The following is a 14,636-nucleotide window of genomic DNA, read 5'->3' on the forward strand; positions in this document are numbered from 1 at the left end:
TCTTGGGTAGTTTTTTGTTGAGCATATTTACCCTGCCCATACTTTTCTTAGCTTTGACTCTTTATAATGACGTCTCCTGGGAAAATGTGACTGAAACGTGAATTTAATTTTTTTAAAAAACTATGAATCTGAACATATTGAAATACTGTTTTTAAAAAAACATGAATAGTTTAAAATTTGGAAATTTGGCTCTGTGTGTGTGTGTGTGTGTGTGTGTGTGTGGCTGCAAGGTGGTTATAATAATAATATTCTTTAGACTGATGATTCCACAAGGCATAAGTCTACATTTAAAGTCTTCAAAGAAATTCGTATCTGTGGGGGTTCAATCTTTACTGATTTTTAAAAAAATACCAAAGTGATAAATTATCATTTTTCTCTGTTGGTTAATGAACAATATTATCTAAGAAAGTAGTAAAATATAAACACCATCACTGCTTTAACAACTGAAATGAAATTTTTTTTTGTTAAGAGAAAAACATGTGTGTATGTAAACATGCGGTCAAGCTTTAGGGATTCAAGAATCCTAAACTAATATGGGAAAGTAGATTGTAGAAGGTTAGAGGATAGAATGATAAACAAAAAACTTGCTTAGTTTGAGATGATTGATTGGTTATTGGGGTAACTGGATTGGTAAGGCAAAAGCAGAGAGAGTAGGTTAGTATTTTAACCCCCACCATCCAATCTATATTTTTCTACTAGAGAAAGCAATGAAGTGGCTCAAGATTTCAATAAAGTGAATATTTAGTTTTAAATTGTAAATCAAATAATGGCGTTTTTAGGTTTAATAGGTAAATGCACTTCAGAAATAAATGGTTAATTTAAAATGATATATACTTAACTATTTTTAAAAGTAGGTGTTGGTGTTTTAATGTTAAATGTACACAACTTTGTAGAATGAGAAAACATCAATATATTCATGTCTGTTCATGAATACCAAATGATTGTGAAATACGTTGTATTTGGAGCACTTAGAAACTGGTTTGTAATTGTGTAGTTTCTTCCATAGTAATTCTTTTTCACTAGAAGTAGTAATAAATGTCTTAAAACTTTGTATAGCCAGGTGAACACTTAAGAAAAAAGATTTATAAGTTATTTTAATTTACCTGTGCCAGAAGCCTGGTTTTCATTATATGACATACCTAATATCTGATGTGTTTATATATTTATGCCATCACATGTTAAGAAATTAGCTCAACTGTAAAGATATTGAAAGTTGTGGATTATTTCCCATTTTATGATTTGGAAGTCCAAAGTAATTATAAAACCTGGAATAGAGTTTTTGTCCCATAACAAATTTTTAGATATTAAGAGGAAGGAAGTCATTAAGGTAAGTAAAATTAAACTACTATAATTCATATTTTAAACAGATAAACCGGTTGAATTTTACTAAGAAAAATGTTGAGTCCTCAGAAGATGTATACCTAGTGTCTTTGAAACTTAGCAGCATAGCCAGCTGAGTTTGGGACCAGTATAACTTGTCTTAAAAACGTGGATGGTCGTCATCAGTCCTCACAGAGCCCTATGCACCAGGTGGCTATAGTAATGTTACTTGCTTACTTGAAAGAGAGGACTTTCTTGTCAGGAGCTGGAACTATTTTTTGTCAATCTTCACTCTAGGATATTTTTCCCATTGATTTTCAGAGAGAGTAGATGAGAGGGAGGGGGCTGGGGGAGGAAGAAAGAGAAATCAACGTGAACCCTTCCACACGCACCCTGACCAGGGCTGGGGATTGAACTGCAAACCTTCAGAGCGACTCTCTAACCACTCAGCAACACTCGCCAGCGTGGAGATGGAACTTTTTCATAATGTTTACCACTGATTATAATTATACATTTACTTGGGTGATTTCTTTTTTCCTTTTCCCATTAGAATATTAAGGACTGATGTATCTTTAGTGCTTGGAAGGGGTGTTGTAGATGCCTATTTTAAGAGAGAATGAATATAAGAACTTGTGCTGCCAAAATGTGATGAGAATTTTATGTCTTTATGTTTTCAAGTAGTTATTTTGATCAGACTTGTCACTTATATGTGTGTAAATGATACATATTGACTTTCATATAGTTTTCCTTTTTAATAAACCACCCAATTCTCATAACATTGAACATGCTCTATTTTAAAATGGAGGGTCCTTATTTTCATAAAGTGATGCTTTAAATCGTGCCACAAGTGGTAATTTGCTTACCATTTTTGAGGGAATCTTTTTAGCATTAGAGAATTGATATAATTTCAAGAAGCTTGTTCATTCAGTTTTGGAAGTAAGCTCTTTACTTTCCTTAGCAGCAGAAATCAGGCCCAGCATTTTTTTTTTTTTTAAACCCATGATGGAAACATTTCTTTTTTTCCCATTGAGAAAATCAAACTTCGTATCACTTAACCAACCAGCCAAAAAACACACCCTTGTCACTACAGGAATTAAAAAGAATTCTTCCTATTGTTTTTTTACATTTTAGCACAGTAGGTCTAAAACTCTATAACAGGGTATCTCTACATTGAGGCGTTTTGAATACTAATGATTTTAAAGACCATATTGTATTTTTGTAGCTTTAGTTTTGGAGGTGGGGAGCTAGCCCTTTTACTGGCCACAGTAATTTAAATGTGGCCCCTAGGATGAATGTTCCTGTTCTTGATTTATATTGAGTGGTGTGTAGGAGAATGATATTTAGTATTACTGCAGGGAAGTTAGGTTAATTTTGGGGGCTTATACAACCTTAAGGTTGTTAGTGGTTGTCTGATTTTCTTTAAGCTAGTGGTGCTCGACCAGGGTGTGCAAAGCACTGCATGATCTAATCATATCCACACACAGGTCTGTCAGCTTCTTACCTCCTCTTAGTTACTGCTTCTGAACTGTCTCCTAGAAGAATGCCATAGCAACACACAGGATTTTCAGTCCTGAACGTAAAGCATGGAATTTTGGAATATACCATTGCCGGAGTTGTGGCCGTGTTCTAAATTCCCATATTTGAACTGGAATTGCCAAGAGGTTTTTCTTTTGAATGTTATAAAAAGCGATTAATTTTTCACTGGTAAATATTCCTTCCTTCCTAGTCGCAGATTGTTTTTCTGAAAACTGCTGTGATGGGAACTTAAGATATATGGTGAAGATAGGTTGGAGAATTGAGATGATCAGCAAACCTGTTAAAAGTCTTTGGGGGAAAAAACTAAAAAAAAACGAAATATCTGTTAAAGATATTTATGCCTTTTAAAATAAACTGTGCTGAGGTGTGCTTTATATACAGTGAAGTGTATAATTCATTGAATTCTGACAAGTAAGTATTCTTATATAACACCACAATTCAAGTCAAGGCCCATGTTTATTACAGAAAAAATTCCCTTGTTCCCAACTGCAGTCAGTCCCACTCTCCACCTCCATTCCAGGCAACCACTGCTCTGCTTTCAAACACTGCAGATCAGTTTTGCTGCTTTTAAAATCTCATATAAGTGGAAATTTTTTTTTTATATGGTAGACAGAATAAAGACCACTTAAAGATGGAACCTGAATATTTTACATAGCAAAAAAAGTAGTGCCAGTTTACATTCCCACCAACAGTTTCTTCACCTTAGAATTTATCCATTCTTAATCTTAGCCGTTCTAGTGGGTGTGTAGTAGTATCTCCTTGTGTTTTAATTTCTTAGCCATTCTAGTGGGTGTGTAGTAGTATCTCTTTGTGTTTTAATTTTCGTTTTGTTGATGACATTCATGTATCTTGTGAACTGTTTAAATATTTTACAGTTGTAACATTATATATTCTAGATATGTCTTTGCCAGAATTACGTAGAATATTTTTTTTCCAGTATATAGCTTGCTTTTACATTTTTTTCAAGCTTTATTTTTGGTAGAAGTTTTAAATTTTGATCAAGTCTAGATTACAATATTTTTTCTTCGCTGATTGTGCTTTTAGTGTCCTAAGAAAATTTATCCTATATTGTCTTTTAGAAGTTTTAGAGTTTTAGTTTTTACATTTAGATCTGTGATCAAACATTAAATTACTTTGATTTAATTTTGTGCATGGTATGAGGTCACTGACCCTCCCCCCCCCCATGTGACTGTCCAGTTGTTTTAGTACCCCTGTTGAGAAAGAATGACTTTAACACTTTTGTCAAAAATTAGTTTTTTGGGGGGGTTAGATTTCTTAAGCTCTTCTATGTATGTGATCATGTCTTTGAATAAAGACACTTTATTCTTTTTTCTGATCTGTATGCCTTTTATTTCAGCTGGCTAGGGCCTCCAGTACAGTGTTGCATAGGTGTTGGTGATGCAGGACATTTTTGCTTTTGTTCCCAATTTTAGCAGCAAAGCTTACTGTATTTCACCAAGTATGTTGGTTGCAGGTTTTCACAAATCTTTACCAGATTGTAGATATTTTCTATTCCTGTTTCACTGAAATTTTTATTATGAATGGGTGTTGAATTTTGTCAGGTTTCTTTCCTGCATGTACTGAGATGATGAAATATATTTTCTTCTTTATTATTTAACATTTCAAATATTAAATCATCCTTGCTTGTCCACCAGAGTCGTAATGTACTATTTTTCTTCATATATCATTGATTTTATTTATATCTTACTAAGGATTTTTCCATCTGTTTTATGAGGGACATTAATCTACGATTTTTGTTTTTTGCTACTGTGTTTGTCTGGTTTTGGTGTTGGGGTAATGCTAATTTCCGAAAATAAGCTGAGAGATATTTGCTTTTTTTGTTTTTCAGTTTGTATAGGTTTGGTATTCTTTCTGCAAATGGTTGATACAATTCACCAGAGAAGTCATCTGGGCCTGGAGTTTTCTTTGAGGGAAGGTTTTTAATAACACCAAATTTCTTTTATAAATATAGAGCAGTGTTGTTTTTTCCCCTTCTTGAGTCATTTTGGTAATTCATGTTTTTCAAAATAGTTTTTTCTTCTAAGTGCATAATTTATTAGCTTATTCTTTTAATGAGTGTGGAATTTATGGTCATATTACTCATTTCTTACAATTATCGATGTGTCTTTTTCTTGATCACTGGGTAGGGAGAGGTGTATCAATTTCATTGCTTTATTCAAAAACACTGACTTTTGTTTCCCTGCTCTCCTCTATTGTGTTTCCATTTTCAATTGCATTGATTTCCACTTTATTTCCTTTCATTTTCTAAATTTAATTTGCTGTTGGTTTTCTAGCTTCTGAAGCTTATGTCAGTGATATCAAACCCCAGTTTTTTGTAATGTAGACCATTTAGAACTATAAATTTCCCTTTAAGTGCTGTTTCAGCTGCATCCCAAAATAAAAGGATAAGCTTTTATTTTTCAATTCAAAATGATTTCTAATATTCCTTGTGATTTCTTCTTTGATCCTTTGCTAACTTTAGGCATGTGTTGACTGATTTCCAAATATTTAAGAACTCTGTACATGCCTTTCCTTTGTGGTCAGAGAAAATTCTCTGTTGCATCTTTTAGATTCATATCTCTGTAATAGTTCTGCATGTGGGCAATTGTGATGTCCTCTTTGCACTTTGTTTTTGTTGGGTGGTATTTTCTATAAATGTCAATTGGAGTCAAGTTGGTCAAGTGTTCAGATAGCCTATATTGTTACGATTTTTATATTTAGTTTTATCATTTACAGAGAGAAGAATGTTACTCTCCAACTCTAAATGTGATTATTTGTCATTTAAGTTCTGTAAGCCTTCATGTTTTTTTTTTTCCCCCAGGTTATGTTACTCAGTGCCCTCATTTAAGATTTTTGTGTGTTTTTAATGGATTAACCTTTTTCGCGTTATGAAACGTTCCTCTTGGTCCTTGTCACAAAAGTAACTTGTTTCATATTAATGCAATGACTACAATGCCTTTATACCTAATTTTTGTGTAATATATGTTTCTGTTTCTTTTGATCTGTGTATATTTTTATAGTTAATGTGGGTTTCTTTTAAACAGCATACAGGTGGGTCTTTTCTTTCTCTCTCTTTATTGAACTAACTGGTCAACAAAATTATACAGGTTTCAGGTGCACAATTCCACAGCACATCATCTGTATGCTGTAGTGTGTGCTCGCCACCCTAAGTCACATCTCCTTCCATCATCATTTATTCCCCCTTTACCCTCCTTCATCTCATGCCCCCCTTCAGTCACCACACTTGCTCCAGGTCCATGAGCTTTTTCTTTTTTGCTCAATCCCTTCTCCCCCCAGCCCAACCCCACTTCCCCCACCACCCAACAGCTGTCAGCCTGCTGGATCCTTTTCTTTATTTAAATTTTTCTAAAATTGGTTTTTTAGAGACAGGGAGAGAAATGGCTGTGTGAGAGAGAAACCTTGATCGGTTGCCTCCCATACTCACCCCAGCAGGGAATCTCACCCGCAGCCTTTTAGTGCACCAACCTTCTGGTGGATGAGGCTCCAGCCAGCTGAACCACCTGGCCAGGGCCGCTTCCTTTCCTTTTTTAAAAAACCTGGGTTGACAATTTGTCTTTAAGTTGGATGTAGATGTGGCTGAATTTAAGGATGCCACCTTGCTATTGTCTCATTTAAAAAAATTTTGCTTTCTTTCTGATTTAGTAATATTTTAGCATTCTGTTGTTTTTTTTCACCTGTTATTTCTTTTTAGTTATACCTTTGTTTACTTTTTTAGTTGTTACCCTACAGTTTACTTTTTGCATACTTTCACAGCCTATGTTCAAGTAGTAGTATAGCACTTCCCATATAATGTTACTTACGATAGCCTGTTCCTTTTCTGTTTTTGCACTACTTTTGTTATATATTTTATTTCTGTAGATATTGTAAACTTGAGAATATAGTATTTTTTTTGCTTTAAACAGTTACTTTCCTTTTCAGAGGGATTTTTAAAATAAAGAGAAAAGTGCTTTGTATTAGTATGTATATTTACAAGTTCTGGTGCTCTTCGTTCTTTTGAGAAGATTGAAAGTTTTTACCTGTTTGTATTTTCTTTCTGCTTAAGAACTTCCTTCAACATTTCCACTATTTTGTTGGCGAGGATTTCCAACAACTTTAGTTTGTGTGATAAAGTCTTTATTTCACTTTTATTTTTGAAGGCTATTTTCACTGGATATAGAATTCTGTGTTGTCACCTTTTTATTTGAGTACCTTTTTTTTTTTTTTTGCAGGAGTATTTGAGTACTTTAAAGAGACTTTCCATTATCTTCTTGCTTTCATTGTTTCTGATAAGCCTATAGATTTTTTTGGTCTCTATATATTTAACTTTTTCTGGCTGCTTTTATTTCTCTCTTTAGCACTGATTTTCAGCAATTTGATTATAGTATGTATAGTTTTCTGTTTATTTTGCTTGGATTTTTTTTTTCCAAACAGAATGAGGTTCTCTTTTTAAAAAATATGTCTTTATTGATTTCAGAGAGAGGGAGGGAGGGGGGAAAGAGGGGGAGGGAGCGAGAGAGAAAGAAACATCAATGATGAGAGAGTCATTGATCGGCTACCTCCTGCATGGCCCCCACGGGGGATGGAGGCCGCAACCCGGGCATGTGCCCTGACTGGGAATTGAACCTCAATCTACTGGATCCTAGGTCGATGCTCAACCGCTGAGCCATGCCGGCCAGGCATAATTTGCTTGAATTTTGTTTAGCTTCTTAGATTTGTATATTTATACTTCAATAGAACTTTTAATATTTTTTCCTCCTTCAGTAACTTCAATTAAACATATGTTTTGACTGCTTGTTATTGTCACACAGATTACTATGGGTTTTTTTCTCTCTGTTTTAAAAAATAACCTAACTACTTCTAAAAATCAATTTAAAGTGTACAGAATACTTGTGATTTCTGATAGATGTTGGGTATCACTGTTTTCTCCTCAAATTTAAAATATTTTTTGTTGCCCTTGTGAGTTCACTGTAGCACTCCAGGGTTCCTCAGTGGCCTAGTTAGAAACTGTGGGCCTGTAGGGAAAAATATTTTGCAAATATTTTCTCCTATTCCTTAGGATGCCTTTTTACTCTGTTGATCGTGTACTTTGATGCACAGATTTATTTTCCATTTATTTGATAATAGTCATCCCTAAGGGGTGTGAAGAATGGTATGTGACTGTGGTTTTGATTTGCGGTTCCCTAATACCTAATGAGGTTGAACATCTTTTTATGTGCTTATTGGCTATTTGTATATTATCTTTGGGAAAACTGAAGATTTAAACAAGTATTTTTGTTAAAATAATAAAGCACTAGCTTTATTACTACTTTCATTTACTTTTCTGTTCTTATTTATGTTATACATTAGTTTAAAATTTTTAATTAGTTCATATTGCTCTATTCATTCTTATATGCCCTCTAAATTATTTTTCAAACAATTTTTTTTTTTTTAGAAAAATTACAGGTAAGATGAATTCTTGGTGAAGAATTACTCTACTGTATTAAGTCTTGACTTTCCATTAATCAAATATGAGGCACTGGGCAGGGCTATTTAGTTTTCTCTGGATCCGTAAAATGTAATAATGATACACACCTTGTTTGCAAACCAGTCTTTAAGCAGTGTGGATCTGCCACGGTAGTGTCAGCTGAATAGAAATGTGAGAGAAGTAATAGCGAAGAGCAAGAGCTAAAGAGATTTTTAGGAAAGCTGTGTGGAAAATGGAAAAAAGGACAGAGGGAGATGGATGCAATAATTCACTTAGGGCTAGTCAAGAGTAAAGTAATTGGGTTGTCAAACTCTGAGGAAGCTCTATGAATGAGGGCTAGAGAGACCTACATAGAAAATAAAATACATAGAAATATGTGGAACCTTGTCTGAGTAGGTGAAGGAAATAACTATGGATACAGCAGCTTTCTGCAAAAACTTAGAGTGGCGCTAAAATTTGTCATTTGGCTCTGGAGAAACCAAAGGGAGGAGGGACGGTGGTCTGGGATTGAAAGGTAACATGCATGATTCAGAGTGGGTATAACAGCAAAGTCCTGTAGACTGAAAGAGAAGGGTGACAGCTGGGAGCATCTTGGAAGTAGTTTTGCAACACTGCCAGGTCAATTGAGTAGACTTAACAAAACTTTTAATTTGTTACAATTGTCTTTAATTTATTCCTGAAATTCCCTCACACTGTTATTAATCTGAATCAGCTTGGAATAAATTATATTTAGCAGTATTTAGGAAAAAAGAGTACTATATCTAGTGAGAAAACTTCTGTTACTTTTGGGTGGTGAACAATTACTGAGATTTTACCAGCTGATACACTGCAGGTATTCTGGAATACAGCTGGTTTCACACTTGGCCTATTTACTATTTAATTACATAAGCCACCATCACTAACAGAATCTCATGCAACTGTTTTTTTAATATTGCCTCTGATATACACTGTTAAAGTTAAGCTATATTGGGGCATCTATACTTAAAAGATAGTTCGTAAGTAGAGAAGGTGTAATCCGAAAGCATGTGGTTTAAAGAGATCTGGCTCTCTTCTGAGCTTTGATTTTATATACTGTGGTGATACTGGGCAAGTGCACCATCATTCTTTCTCTTCACCAGAGCTGCATTAATCTGTAAAATAAAATACAGGCATCAAACAGCAGCTTTAATTAGCATTTATCATATTCTGTGATCCTATGTTTTTTTGTATGTTTATTATCTTTTCTGAGCTATCTTAGAAACAAATACATTATATATAACCTTATTTCCAGGAGAGATTGAGTTTTAAGTTCTTAACAACCAACTCACATTCCAAACCTTTCATCAGTGGTGGACTTGTGTTATATGTTGAGGTCAGATCTTACAGATTCTCACAAGTGGTTCCGGTTTGTGATCTGATTTTTAAATGAAGGTAAATGAAAAACATTGTGAGTATTTCTCCTTAGTTAAGAATGCCTCCCTCTGCTCTGTTCTCAGCCTATCTTAGCTGGGATTATGTCACAGAGTCCTTAGATAATTACTTTCTGTTAGTGGCCTTCATGGCACTTGAGCATAGGGTTACATATGACTTACATTTTTTAATCCATACAGAAAAGTCATTTTGGGATTTGGAGATAGTAAGAGCTGAGAATACTACCAACAAATGGGAAAAAAATTTCCTAGAACATTATTAAACTACATGATGGAGAAAAACAGTGTTTAATCTGTATATTTCAAAGAGACATGGATTTTTGCTAGCTAACTCAGTTTGTAGTTGCTGAAATAGGAAGAATCAGGGACTAGTCAGTTTTCAATTTTAGTGACCTGGTGACTGTTGGGCTCTGGATTTTGGCATGCATAAAAGGCACTCTGTGATGGGCTTTTCTTAGCAGCTACTTGTGCGTCTCATTTACTAGTGAGTTTCCTTTTCTTTTGGCTCATTTTGCTTCGTTTTAAAGAATTGAGGACTCTGTCTCCTGCTAAAATATCAAATCCTTTGATGGACACTATGTTGATTGTCCCTCCTCCACTGTATTCTTGAATTCTGCCCCAACCCCCCTTAAAAACTCAGTGTCAGTTGTTTTTAAAATATTTTTTTTACTGTTGACTTTTTTAGTTTCTAGAGATGAATAGTCAGGTACATTTGGCTCTTGGTTACCAGCACCCTGATTTTCCTGAAAATTACCCTTTTTGACACTAACTTTTAGTTTGATATGTTTTCCTTTGCTATAGAAGCACAGGTAGGTGAGAAAAAAGTGGGACCTTCTGGTTTAACTTTATCTGTGGGGCAGATCGTGCTTTGCTACATGTCTCATGTTCTTGAAGTAGGTGATCAAGAATGATAGAAACACATATATACCTACTTCAAAATTTGTTTATATTGGCATTTCTTCAGTTATTTTAGAATAATTTTAGAGCACAAATTGGCATACTCTTTCTCTAAAGAGTCAGGTAGTAAATATTTTAGGCAACTATTCAAGTTTGCTTGTTGTAGTGGGAAACCAACCCCAGCCAGTATTTAAATGAATGGGCATGGCTGTGTTCCAGTAAAATTTTAGATATGATAAGACATCGAAATTTGAAGGTTATGTAATTTTTACATTTCCTGCCATCCCACCATTTAAAAATGTAAAAAGCAGGTTGGATTTGGCCCATGGGCCATAGTTTGCCAACTCCTGTTTTAGAACAGGATGACACTGCCCTGAACTATTTAAGTAATTAACAGTATAATATAAAATTAGGGAAATAAGCTTTCAAATCTAAAAACCCTGATATTAGCAGATTACTTAGCCATCTTCAATCTCAGATTTTTTATATGTAGAGTGGGAATAATACAAGTATTATAAAATATAGCTCTATTATAAAAACAACCTGCCCTGGCTATTGTAAGCAGAGTAGGGAATTATTAAAGAATATTAGATAGGTCAGAGTCATTGGAGAGTGCTAGAGATACTCGAGTCCAGGCTTCTGGGAACATTTCCCAAAACTATACGGCAAAACTAAGTTTGGGAAAGCTACTAATGCTGAACCCTAAATGTCATAGGTTCTCATCTTTATTGCAGGTGCTACTACTACTAGCTCTGGTGCTCTTGCAGCAATAGGAACCTCACATTGTAACTACCCGGAAATGGCTAACATTGCTGCTGCTGCCTCCATTAAAAGACAAATGTATCTCCTGCCTTGAGCTTGAGCAAAAACGGAAGTTCTACTCATTGCTTACTTCCAAATAAAGGTCTCTCGAAGGTTTGTATGTTAGAGATAGAATAATATGCTATGTCCCTAGTTGTAGAGGAGGCTGGGAATTTTAAGTTCTGATTTTTTTTTTTTTTTTTTAAACATATCTTTACTGATTTCAGAGAGAGGAAAGGAGCGGGGGGTGGGGGGAGAGAGAAACATCAATGATGAGAGAGTCATTGATCGGCTGCCTAGCCCACAACCCGGGCATGTGCCCTGACCAGGAATCAAACCCCGATCTCCTGGATCCTAGGTCGATGCTCAACCGCTGAGCCATGCCCGGCCGGGCAAGTTCTGATTTTTAAATTAGAAATTACATTAATGCATTAAGTGGTATATCATAAAATGTAGGAATACCCACAAATTAAAGTCTGCTCAAACTTTTGGTCATGATGAATATGGTGAATGTCTGCAATAGCAGACACTTAACTTTTTCCTATTAACATTTACACCTAATTTTGTACTTAAACTTCAAACAACTATAACAAGCTCTTACCTAAAAACTAAAATTTATGAAAGGTTTATGTTCTAAGTTGGTATGCAGATTGCTTATTTAGAACCTAAAGCATATTCTTCCTTCAAAACAAGGTTATAAATAGTGGACTTGTTTCCAAGGTAGCCAGAACAAGGTTGTTTACCAAAGCCAAGTGTCTATTTCATGGGGATAAGTTCCTTATAGAAAGATTCTGAATGTTACCAGTTTGCTACCAGGTGGCTGTTTGTTCACTGTTTGGTGTGGAGGTGAGAGGTACAGAGAATTGCTGCTTATGGTGGATTGTCTTACTAAAAAATATTTGTTTCCCTTCTTTACTGGGCTTTTTTCTACAGGTCTCTGCCCCTAGGAGGAGTACTTCCTTCTTCCCATTGACATTAGGCTTGGCTGTGGGACTTGCTTTCGTCAGTGGGAGAGAAGTTACACACATCATGTCTAAACAGAAGCTTTAGGAGCCAGTGCATGAATTGATTTTTGCTCATTTACCTCTGCCACAAGAAAACAGGTGGCAGAGAAAGGTGTTTCTTTTGCCAGGATCTCAGAATGAAGGAGATACCTGTAGCCAACCCAAAGCCAACATACGGAAAAAAAAGAGAGATACATTTTTGTTCTGGTAAAACAGTTCTCAAAGCACTGTTTATTGAACCTCAGACCCTTTCAGGGATAAAACTATTTTAATGATAATACTAAGTGCCCTTTTCTGTGTTGACCTCCCACTGTGGTTCAAAAGTGATGGTGGGGGAAAACTGCTGGTGCCTTAGGAAAAATCCAGCTGTTTCTTCAAATTGTGCTCATCAAGACATATTTACAGCAAACAAAAAATTTTTTACTTAGCAATATCTTTGGTGAAGCAGTAGAAGCTATTAATTTAAAAACTTGATTCTGAGAATGCATCTTTATAAAAGCCTTTGTGATGCAAAGGAAGTGTTGGTGAAGCACTTCTGCACTTCTGGAGTAGGTGGTATCTTAGGGAAAACGGAGATCTGCCTAACTCAGTGGACCAGTACTTAGGATTGATTAGTGAATGATTATGCGTGGGTAAAAGATCCATTCATATTGCCAGACCAATGGATTTTGATGTAAGAGTATGAAAAGTTAATTGATTGGCCCAGCCGGCATGGCTCAGGGTTTGGGTATTGTCCCATGAACCAAGAGGCCACTGGTTTCATTCCGGGTTGCAGGCTCCATCCCCAGTCGGGAGTGTGCAGGAGGCAGCCGATCAGTGTTTCTTTCTCATCAGTGTTCCTGTCTCTTTACCGTTCTCCCTTCCTCTCTCTCTAAAAATCAATAAAAACGTTAAAAAAAGTTAATTGATTGGGTTTAAGATTCCACTCTTCAGTGAACCTTTAAGACACTGTCATTTGTTGAGTTTTGATACAGAATCAAAGAATAATATTCATAGCTATTTGAAAAAGCTGTGATATATCTCTTCCTCTTCAACTCTAGGCATACCTTATTTTATTGCGCTTTGCTTTGCTGAGCTTCCCAGATGTTGCATTTTTACAAAGTGAAGGCAAGATCCTCCACCAGCAAAAAGATTATGATTCGCTTTATTGTGATATATACTTTATTGCCGTGGTCTGGAAATGAAACTGTAATATTTCCAAGGTATGCCTGTACATTGTCTGTGTGAGTTTGGGTTTTCTTATATTTCAACCGAAACAGCATATTGATGCAGAAACAGATATGGTAATCTCATGTCCTCTATTAAGGCAGATTTTAAAGAGATTCGTAAAAATATAAAAGACTTAAATTTTTTTTATTTTAAAATTTTATTTGTGTTTACATGTAACTGGTTTATTATTATTTTTAATCCTTGCCCAAGGATATTTTTTCCATTGAGAGGTGGAAGGGGGAGGGGGGAGAGAGAGAGAGAAAGAGAAACATCAATGTGAGAGGGAGACATCTATTAGTTGCCTCCTCCAGGCGCCCCAAATGGGGCTGGGGATTAAGCCTGCAACTGAGGTACATGCCCTTGGCCGGACCCTTTAGTCTATGGGCCGATGCTCTAACCACTGAGCCAAACCAGCTAGGGCTGGTTTATTATTTTTAAAGGAAATAGTAAACATACTTTTTTTTCCCCTCCCCCTCCCCTTGCCCCTTGCCCCTTTACTTCCCCTTCCCCTTCCCATGTTGAACCTAAGAGCATTCCATAATGAAGTTCTGCATGCTAATCCACATTTTTTAAACTGAACTTACTGGGGTGATATTGGTTAAGAAGATAGTTTTCAAGTGTACATTTCTATGATACGTGGTCTGTACGTTGCACTGTGTTCCCACCACCCAAAGTCAAATCATCTTCCATCACTATATATTTGGCTTCTTTTACCCTTTACTACTCCCTACTCCCCCACCCCCTTTCCTTTGGTAACCACCATACTATTGTCTGTGTCTGTCTATGAGTTTCAGTTTTATATCTTACGTTTGAGTGAAATTACATAGTTTTTAGCTTTTTGTCACTGACTTATTTCACTTAGCATAATATTCTCAGTGTCCTTCCATGTTTTTGCAAATGGCAGTATTTCACCCTTTCTTATGGCTGAGTAGTATTCCATTGGGTACATGTACTGTTTCTTTATCCAGTCCTTTATTGAAGGACACTTCAGTCTCC

General features: G+C 35.6%; 1 protein-coding gene across 4 annotated transcripts in view; it reads left to right on the forward strand.

Moving 5' to 3' along the window:
• TBL1XR1 (TBL1X/Y related 1) overlaps positions 1-14,636 on the forward strand; it is a 134,274-nt gene that overhangs the window by 15,560 nt on the left and 104,078 nt on the right. Inside the window, exon 1 of one of the 4 annotated variants that reach the window (XM_016218039.2) lies at positions 11,217-11,541. The exons of 2 other annotated variants lie outside the window; for them this stretch is intronic. The gene's annotated coding sequence lies outside the window, so the exon portion shown is untranslated. Of the gene's footprint in view, positions 1-11,216; positions 11,542-14,636 lie in introns of those variants that run through there. One more of the 4 variants, XM_016218040.2, reaches the window with a different exon arrangement.

The sequence above is a fragment of the Miniopterus natalensis genome, chromosome 6 (genome assembly GCF_054644295.1).
Source record: "Miniopterus natalensis isolate mMinNat1 chromosome 6, mMinNat1.hap1, whole genome shotgun sequence".
NCBI lineage: Eukaryota > Metazoa > Chordata > Mammalia > Chiroptera > Miniopteridae > Miniopterus > Miniopterus natalensis.